General features: G+C 47.5%; 1 pseudogene; it reads left to right on the forward strand.

Moving 5' to 3' along the window:
• Nucleotides 1-441: 441 nt before the first annotated feature.
• Nucleotides 442-926, forward strand: LOC102916408 (GTP-binding nuclear protein Ran pseudogene; annotated as a pseudogene).
• The last annotated feature ends 9027 nt before the right edge of the window (nucleotides 927-9953 follow it).

The raw sequence follows: 9953 nt of genomic DNA on the forward strand, positions 1-9953 counted from the left end.
CAGTCGGCCAGGAGAAACTTGGGGGCCTGCACGATGGCTACTACATCCAAGCCTAGTGTGTTATAGAATATTATTTTAAGGTATGTTACTATTGTTTATGTTGCATTTGTTTAACTCTGTGAAGCTATGTTGCTGCGCCTGTCTAAAACACCTGATGGTCTAATAAAGAAGTGAACAGCCAATAGCAAGGCAAGAGAAAAGATAGGTGGGGCTGCCAGGCAAACAGAATATATAAAAAGAGAAATCTGGGAGGAAAAAAGTAGTAGCAGAGAAAGAGGAGGACATCAGGGGCCCAGCCACCCAGCTACACAGCAAGCCATGGAGTAAGAGTAAGATCTACAGAAGTAAGAGAATGGGAAAAGCCTAGAGGCAAAAGACAGCTGGGATAATTTAAAGCTAAGGAAAGCTGACTAGCAACAAGCTAAGCTAAGGCCGGGCATTGATAATTAAGAATAAGCCTCCATGTGTGATTTATTTGGGGCCTGGGTGGCAGACCCCTCAAAAGACCCAAAACACATAACACTAGTGTTACGTTATAAAGTTTGCTATAACGTTAGAGTTACTTATGAGAACATAGCTAACTGGCATAGAGATTTGGTATGTGTGTGTGAAAACACTCCCATCCTGTTGTGTGGCAACAAAGTGGGTATTAAAGAGGGAAATGAAGGCAAAATCTATTGTCTTCCACCGAAAGAAGAATCTTCAGCACTGTGGCATTTCTGCCGAACGTAACGACAACATGAAAAGCCTTTCCTCTGGCTTGCCAGAGAGCTCATTGGAGATCCTAACTTGCAGTTTGTTGCCATGCCTGCTCTTGCCCCACCCCACATGAGGTGGTCATGGACCCAGCTTTGGCAGCAGAGTAGGCACATGATGGAGAGGTTGCTCAAATGACTGTCCTGCAGGATGAAGATGATGACCTGTGAGCAAGTGCAGATGGACACCTGCATCGGAAGTCCAGCTTTACAGGCGACAGTCCTGTGGTGTCAGTGTGGGAGCCTCCTCATTCAGCTATGGAGAGCATGTGCTCCTATGGGATGCTGAAGGAGATGAATGGGCTTCTGAGTCAATGTGGCAGTTAAACATACCTTAGTTTAGTTTAGACTTGTGTATTTAACTGTCTGGAACGCAGTTGTTTCCTTCCTGAATTCAAAGATAAGGTTGCTGCTACAGTCACAGCGAAATCTTCAGTGGTGAGATCTTGTTTGTTACTGTCATCCCCTTTTCTTTTGTTTAGAATCAGAATAAAGCTGTATTTAAAATAATCCAAAAATTTTTTAAATGGGGCCTGGCGTGGTGAAACATGCCTTTAATATCACAACACTCAGAAGGCAAAGGCGGCTGGGTCTCTGTGAGTTCAAGGCAAGCCTGGTCCACATAGTGAGTTCCATGACAGCCAGAGCAAATGGTGAGACCCTGGAGGGAGAGAGAGAGAGAGAGAGAGAGAGAGAGAGAGAGAGAGAGAGAGAGAGAGAGAGAGAGAGAGAGAGAGAGAAGGAAAGTAAACTGGACCGGAACATAGGGGTGATTTGAGCTTTGTTGAATTGAACTTAGAAGGTGCTAATGCTGAAGAGGTTTCAGTCATTTTAATGAAAGGTAATAGAAGCTAAAATCACAAATTATACCTGAGTATCTGGGTGAGAACTCTCTGGCTCCAAATAGGCAGAAAATGAAACAAAAAAGGAAGATATTTCGGGTATTTTTACTTGGGTTTTGCAAACAGAGAACCCCAATGTTTGAATTCTCAGTAGCATCTGCACAAAGGGAAAGAGTTCATACTGTAATTTAGACTACTTCTGGTCATGCTGTGACTTTAATGTTCTGTTCACATGTTTGAACATTTGGTCCCCATCAGGGGGCACTGTTTAGGAAGGTTGCAGAACCTCTGGAGACTTACTGAAGGAAGTGGGTCACTGGGCCAGCCTTAAGGCTTGATAGCCCTGCCCCACTTCCTGTCTGTCCTCTCCTTTCGAGTGCCGCTGCCATGTGACCAGCTGGCTATATTTCCACCATTACACTGAACTCTCAGGGACAGTTCAGTCTTCCTTTCCTAAGCTGCTCTTCATGAAAAGTAATTCGTATAAGCTCCTTGCATTTTTTGCATGAGAATAGGAGATTTTGTAGAGCATCACTTGAGATGGAAAATATAAAAGATAAGGTTGACAGACATGCAATTTCCCAGCATGTTATTAGGATAGAGCAGTGGATCTCAACCTGAGAGTTGAATGATCCTGTCACAGGGGTCACCTAAGGCCATTGGAAAATACAGATATTTATGTTATGATTCATAACAGTAGCAAAACTACAGTTATGAAGTAGCAATGAAAATAATTTTATGGTTAGGGGTCACCACAACACCAGGAACTGTATTAAAGGGTTACAGCATTAGGAAGGTTGAGAACCATGGGGATAGAGTGACTTCTGGCTAAGAACTGCCTGACAGTCACCAGTCCCAGGGGACAGCAGAGAGTTTCAGGTGAGCAGCCCCTCATCAGTGTGTTCAGAGCCTTTCCAATGGCCTGGGCTTGCTGCTGCAGCCAGAGAAGGAAGACAGCGCAAACCACGGGAAGGCAATGCAGAGCCAGGGAATGCTTAGCCCTTGTACTCACTAGCCTGGCTTCTCTCTAATATTGTCTTCAAAGGTCAGTCCCTATTTACACAATGCTGCCTGATGGCTTCTCACCTCCAAGTGCAAATTCCTTCACAAAAATGCCCCTGGCTGACTTTTGCTCCACCAACTCTGTGCTCACAGGAGGCAGGAGGGTAGCGAGCAGGACGTGATTTCACGATCTCTGCAGCTCTTGATACTGAGAGACCCTTGAGAGAGTCTACACCTCTGACTCACCTCCGACTCAAGTGGAGTTGCTCTTCTCAAGATTTAGATTTCGTTAGGGAAAACAGTGGAAAAGGCCCACTTCAGGACCCAAGCCAGATGCTACCTGCAGCTGTTGCGAGGCTTCCTCTCACGCAGAGCCCTTGCACAAGTGTTAATGAGGGTATTGGGATTCTCATGCTTCGGCTTCTGAACAGCACACGTGCCCCCAATTGCATGAGAATTGTTCACGCTCCAGCTAAGGAACCCCACATCTCTAACCACAACAGAACAGAAGCAAGACGGATGCACAGGCGTGCCTTACCCACAGCCCACATCAGACCCTGGGAATACTTTGTGGGTTTTGTTCTCTGCAGGCTTCAGGATGTTTAGCTTCCTCTTGGTGGCACATCTTGTGCTAATTTCTCTTTAGCTGGCTGAAGAAGTTCCTTATGGAGTTATTTTCTGAAGGTAGTCTCTGTTTTTGCTCCTCTGCATGCATAAGTCTTCCTTTGTCACATTCTAGGGTTGGTGTTGCAGGTAAATTTGATGCCAAAGAAAGCTTCTCTTTCTCCTTGTGACTGGTTTATTTTCCTTGTTAAAGGTGGTGCTGGATTTTTCTATTGGTTTAAAGCCTAAGACTTTATGGGGAAAATATTAAACAGCCTTTAACAAAAGAACTATGTGAATGTGAAAGTCTCAATTTTATATAGTTACTAATATCATTTTTATTAATTTTACATAAATGTTATCAAGCTACATATACATATGTGTTTATTATAAGTCTATATATAATGAGACTTTCACATTCACATTCACATACTTCTTTTATTGAAGACTGTTTAATAGTTTCCCCTTGACTGCTATTTCTTTATTCATTCCATTTTCTGCTTGTCTTCCTTCCAATGATCTTGGACAGGAAGCTCTGTTTTATAGGTTTTTACTATTGTTATTATCCTCATAATTTCTACTCCTTTGACCTTGTTTTTTGTTTGTTTGTTTGTTTTTGTTCTATATTCTGGGGAATTCTTCTAATTCATCGATCCTAATTTCATCTATATGCTCTTTCTAAGAGTTACTATATCTTCATTTTTTGTTTGTTTGTTTGATTTTCTTCATCAGACTGGTTCCTGTTGCCTGGTTGCCCCTCTTTCTCTTGCTTTTTTGGTTTGGTATCTTTAGATTACCTCGGACTTTTCGTTAGGCATTTAATTCTCTTCCTCTGTTCCCTGCACTAGCTCCCTGCAGTTGGATGTACTTGCTCTGCATCCTCACTGTCCCCTGCCGTGAGCTGCTGGCTCTCCTCACAGCCACGGTGTATCCTGGCCTCTCTGTGGTCCTAAGACCTGTGCCGATGGGACAATGATCGAATTAGCTTCACCAGAGATCACTCTGCACACACCTACAAAGCTGGCTGTATTGTTACAAGGAGTGGGTTTGAGGGGCCCTCTCTTTGGATCTACATGCCTTATACAGGATAGGGTACACATGGTCCCCTTCAGGGTCATGCATGGTATCAGCAAATATCCAAACAAGCTAGGCATTCACGCCTCCTGCAGCCCGGGAGAAATGTTACGTTCTGAATCTCTAGATGAGGTTGAGAAACCTCCAGAGTTCTTTCACTGCACTGGTCTTACTGCACTACAGGACCCTCACTCCCCAGCTCCCACACCTAACAGCCTGAATTTTCTGGGTGGATTTTTCATGAGTGGACCACATGTGCTGACAGCTTGGGGAAGGAATAGGAAGATGCTCTGATATCTATCTGGCCAGAACACCTGGGTATGTTTTCCTCCAGACTATGGGCCTTAGAAGAACAAAGGTTCCATCTGGTACTAAGGTACTCATCCCAGCACTTTCCGCATACTTCCAAGCACCCAGGCTGCTATTCAAATGTGATGTTGCTCAGCCCTTCCCATCTCCACTGCTGCTCACTCCCATGCCCAGGCTCAACCATCTCCCATGTGGATTCAGCTCCAGTATCACTCAAAAGGAACATCTCTGTCCTTGTCCTGTGTCTCTCTAGACCCCATTGGCACCAAATGCTTACATACCATAATAGTCCTGGAGTCAGGAAGAATAGGAAAAGGAATTTACAGTGTGCCAGGCACTGTACCAGGTGCTATCTCTAGCATCAAAGATGTTTCCATACTGATAAGTAATACTGTATATATGAAGCTGTACCGAAAGAACTGAGGTGGGGACGGGTGCTTACTTTCCATAAAAGGTAAACTCCCTGGTTCAACACTGCAGAGCTTGTAAAGTGGCAGAGCTAGATTTGAACCCAGGCAGTTTGAGGCTGTAACCAGGGTTCAAGTGTTAGGGTATGCAGCAGAAGCAGCAGCAGCAGAAACAGAAGCAGCAGAAGGAGAAGGAGAGGAGGCTGAAGCAGAAGCAGCAAGAGAAGCAGGAGCAGAACCAGTAGAAACAGCAGCAGAAGCAGAAGCAGCAGAAGGAGCAGAAGGAGCAGAAGCAGAAGAATCAGAAGTAGAAGCAGAAGGAGCAGAAGCTGAAGCAGAATGAGGCTCACCCAAGGCACACGATTAAAACCCAGCCATTAAGTGGCAATCACCTTGCTCTTAGAAACCAATTTGAGTTTTTTCCTTTTTTTTTTTTTTTTTAACATGACCAATCCCTTAGATATGGCCTAAAGAGACCGTGATAGTCCAGTGAAACCAAACGTCCTCATGAATAGAACCTGAGGAATGTGAAAAGGGTGTCACCAATCTGGAATAGAGGTGAGGGAGGCCATCAACAGTTGGGGACATAACATAAGAAGTAGTCACAAGTCCCGCCTGACCCAGACTGCAGGGTACAAACTGCTTCAGCAAGATCTCCTGCTGAGACCACTCACTGTGCAGTGCCCTTCACCCGGGGCCACTTGCATTGTCCTGTGCCAGCCAGAGAGACAGATGTGAGCATGCCTCCTGTCACCTTGTCACCTGCCCTTCCATAAAGCTCCTCCTATTTGCAAGAACTGTGCCACAGTACTGGCATCTGTGTCAAAGGCAGAAAGCCTTCTAAATGTTAAGCTTCCCTCTCAGACAGTAGATATAGCAAGGACATGAGGTTTAAATCTTGGACCTCGGACTCAGAGAGGAAGCCAGCCCTGTATCACATCTACGGTCATTCTACCTCTTCACACACATGGCCTCCCCTCCTGGTCTCACTTGAAATGGAGATACAGAGGGCAGTATTCTGGCCAAGTGTCACACCATAGTCCCTAGATACATCTATGAGACAGCGTGAGAAAGAGGAAAGCAGGGATGTCTATGACGCTCCCCCCACCCATCCCTGGATTTCCTGAACTGATGGGAGGCCTGGACATGCAGGCTCTTGAACTCTGGCTAGTAAAGTTGTGCTCCAATGGCTCCCCTTGCCATCTGTGGATGGAGATGTTAATTTATACTCGGTATCGCTTCAGCCTCTCACGGCCCTATGGGAGCGCTGTTAGCCTCATTTTGCAGAAAAGATGAAGTTGCTGCCTTCTGAGCAGCGAGTGGAAGAACTCGATTCTGATCTCAGGTGTCGGTGTGTCTGTCATCCCAGTCTGAAAACTGCTGAGAAGTTTGGCTCCAAATTCACCTTTGCCCCATACGTATGTCCCTACAGACCTGGGTCACTACTGCCAAGCTTGTGGGTGAGTGAATGAAAAGAACTCAGGAAGGAGGAGTGAGGGCATCCAGGCCAGGAGTGGGGAGAGGTGGGGAGCAGGAGGGGACACAGTATTGGAAGGGGTGTGGTTCCATGAGAGGTCACCCAGTGCCTTTGATTGGAGGGAAAGAATGAGAAACAGGAGATCTAAGAAAACTGCTTGGGGCAGGAGATCTTAAACACATAGCCAGGGCGGCTGGGCCTGGGTGAGGACTCAGTATCACCAAGTCACTTTTGTGTTCCGCGTTCCAGCAGCAGGCACCAGATCAAAAGACCCTAGAAGTCCAAACTTCCAGCCCCAGCCTGAATATATGCCATAAACCCAGGGTCTGTTCCTCTTCAAAGGTACCATTTAGGGGTGATGGTAGAGGCACACTGAGGGCGTCACTGGTCAGAGGGCCTGTCCTGGTGGGACCTGTGGCTCCTCCTCTCCTCTGATCACACAATTGCAGCTCTGAGATGTGGCCTTGAGCAAGCCACATCCACTTTTGCCTCTGGGTCCAAGAAGAAAATGAGCTTTGTGCTTTCCAAAGAAAGGCTGTTCACCAGCGAGGAGTCCCTTCTTCTTCTCCTCTCCTTCTTCTTCTCCTCCCCCGCCACCTTTCTCGGAGCTGATGCAGACCTCCTCTGACCAGCTTGGAAGTGCTCCCTTAAGCATTTCCCACACACGATTCCTCTCTAGTCATTACCTGGTGCAAAGCCCATTGAGGATCTGCACAGGGTGACAGATGAAGCAGCTTGGAAGTGCCCACTGCAGGGACACTGAACACCTGATTCCTGCCTTGGGGAAATTTACAAATCTCAACAAGAACAAAAACCACAGGAGCCCAACAAGAAACAATGCCTCTGGAGGCCGGGGAGATAGTTCAGTTGGTAAAGTGCTTCCCACATAAGCTTAGGGACAGGAGTTTAATCCCTAGCACCATGCCAAGGACAGGCACGGAGGCACCTGCCTGCAAGCCCACGACTGTGGAGGCAGAGAGAGGTGGCTCTCCAGGGCTCACTGGCCAGCCAGCCTAATGGGTGAGCCGCGGGTCCGTGAGACACCATGTTTCAACAGGCAGAGTAGGCAGGCCCTGAGGAACAACACCCAAGGGTGCCCTCTGGCCCCCATATGCACGCACACACATGCACCCGAACGCCTGTGCACCCACGTACAAACACACATACATACACAATGTCTCTTCTATTGGTGCCCATCTGTCACCATTAGTCCACGTTGTTTCATCTGCCATTAAAACAAGACAGCAGAGACAGTCACTGGGAAGGCATGGCTCAGGGTTTTGTGTTGAAACACAACTACCATAACACTAACTAGTTCACCTGTCATTAGAGCTTCAAACAGAAAGGAAGCCTCAGGTTGCCGAGTGCCCTGTTGTTGATCAAGAGATGGTAAGCTATATCCAGAAACCCTTAAAACGTAGAATTTTGAAGTAAAAATGCTTGAAAGCTGATCTGACCTTCCAAACGAAGGTGAATTGCACACCAAGGGCTGAAGATGGCTGACAGTGTTTGAAGAGAATGGACCTGTAACAGCCCTGTCCAGGTAGGATCAGAATGCACCAACAGTGGGGGAAATGTCCGGTCAGAATAAACCAGGGCATAGGCATAAACGTAGGGGCTCCTAAACACCCCGGGGAAGAGCAAACACCAGAATAATGTGTGTCTGCAAGCCTTGGCTGCTGACACCTTGGCTGGAGGTCTGCAAAGGCTGCAGAGCTGTTCCAGCCACAACCTGCTCCAACAGGTCCACACAGGGCTCAGATGGAGTGGAGAACTGAGGCAGAACCAGCAGGGCCTGAGAGGACAGCTGGGTGGCCAGAGGCCTCAGCTATACCTCTATACCTCAGTGTGATCTTAGACAAAGTCACTGCCTCTCTGCCTTTCAGCTGTATCCCTTGTAGAAGAAAGGATGTAGAGGATACCAGTGTCTTTATCCTTCCGAGGGACATAGACCCCTTTAGTAACCAAAGGCTGTGAGTTTCCTTGAGGAAAAAAAAAGGTATCCATGTTTAGCCCAAAATAAGCTATTTCCATTACCACTCACTGCCCTATCCTTCCCTGTGTGCCAGAGGCCTCAGAGAACAACCTCAGGTTAAAAGATTTCTAAGCATCATTTTCAATCTGGACAGGTAGGAGAGGTTTCGTCTACAGGAGATTGTAGGCAACGGGCTCCAGTTGGGTGTGGAAAGCCACAGAAGGTGGATGGCCAAAGGGTTATGTGTTGGAGATACTCACTGACTCAAATTCTGTCTTCCTCCTTGAGATCCTGGGAGCAAATAAACCTAGTCGACGCCCAGAATACACACAGAAGCCAGATCTACCGAAAATGACACAATGGCCTGGTGTCCTGGGAGAAGGACCCGAGCAGGTCTGCAGCAGAGGCTGAGCACTGCCATCTCACTGGACTCCCAGCAAATGAGAGCTCCACATTTAGACACGAGCTGCTTTTCCAGTCTCTGGAATAGAGACCCATATGCTTACCTGTACATCCTGCCCAGGAGACATCTGTCACCAATTCCAGTCCAAGCTGCCAGGTGGCCTCAAGGGTTGGAACAAAAACGCAGACCCTGCTGACATTTGAATTGGGATGGCCACCTTCTGCTTACCACATCAAGTCAGAGCTGAGGACTTGTCTTAGAGAGCACTCGTCTCCCCCTTGGGGTTGGGGGCAGGGAAAGAATGGCAAGAATGAACTGCAAGAGAGTCCCCACGAAAGGGGGGTGGTGCCGAAGGGTTCTAACAATGGCTGCCTTAGAGTCACCAGGGGAGATTAAACTATGTTGTTTTCCCCTGGGGGTACCTATGCTCCCCAGGTGTGGCTGATAAGCAGAGAACCATCTCCTAGGCACCGCACCCTGAGCTCAAGTCCCTTAAGAAGGAAAGTACACTATCCGAAACAGTTGGTGTTGAATACACGTGCATATGCACAGTGCCCAAGAAAAAGCATAATTCCAACCTGGGGAGGATTCCAGAAAAGCTGCTTGGAAGTTGGGGCCTGAAGGCAGCAGAGCCTGTAGAGGCATCGGGGAGAGGGAGGGTACCCCTGCCAGAGAGCAGCTTGAGTAGAGATCTAGAGGCGCCAGACCCTACTGGGACACAGGACTTGAGCTCTCAGGGTCTACAAATGAAGGCTAAATCAGCTTCAAACTGCATGCAGGGGAGGGCTCCTGCATGCTCTGGGGCTACTTAACAGTGTTCCTTATTTTGCCCTTAATTCTTTGTTCTGGTAAAGGGACCATCCTGCAGTTGGACCTGGAGGTGGAACGGGATGGCGGATGGGTGTCTAAAGAACCGTAACAGACTGTTTACACAATACTTTGAAACACTTCCTGGGGATTCACCTTCGGGAGGAGGACAAAAGAAAAGTAGCCGTGTTATAGAGGAGAGAGACAAGAAAAGGCCCCTGCCTCCTGTCACACAGGTGGGCACCATGGAAGCAATCTCTCACCAATTGTGAGGACTCCAGGCAACCTGCCTTTCAGGA

This window comes from Peromyscus maniculatus, chromosome 1 (assembly GCF_049852395.1).
Source record: "Peromyscus maniculatus bairdii isolate BWxNUB_F1_BW_parent chromosome 1, HU_Pman_BW_mat_3.1, whole genome shotgun sequence".
Taxonomy (NCBI): domain Eukaryota; kingdom Metazoa; phylum Chordata; class Mammalia; order Rodentia; family Cricetidae; genus Peromyscus; species Peromyscus maniculatus.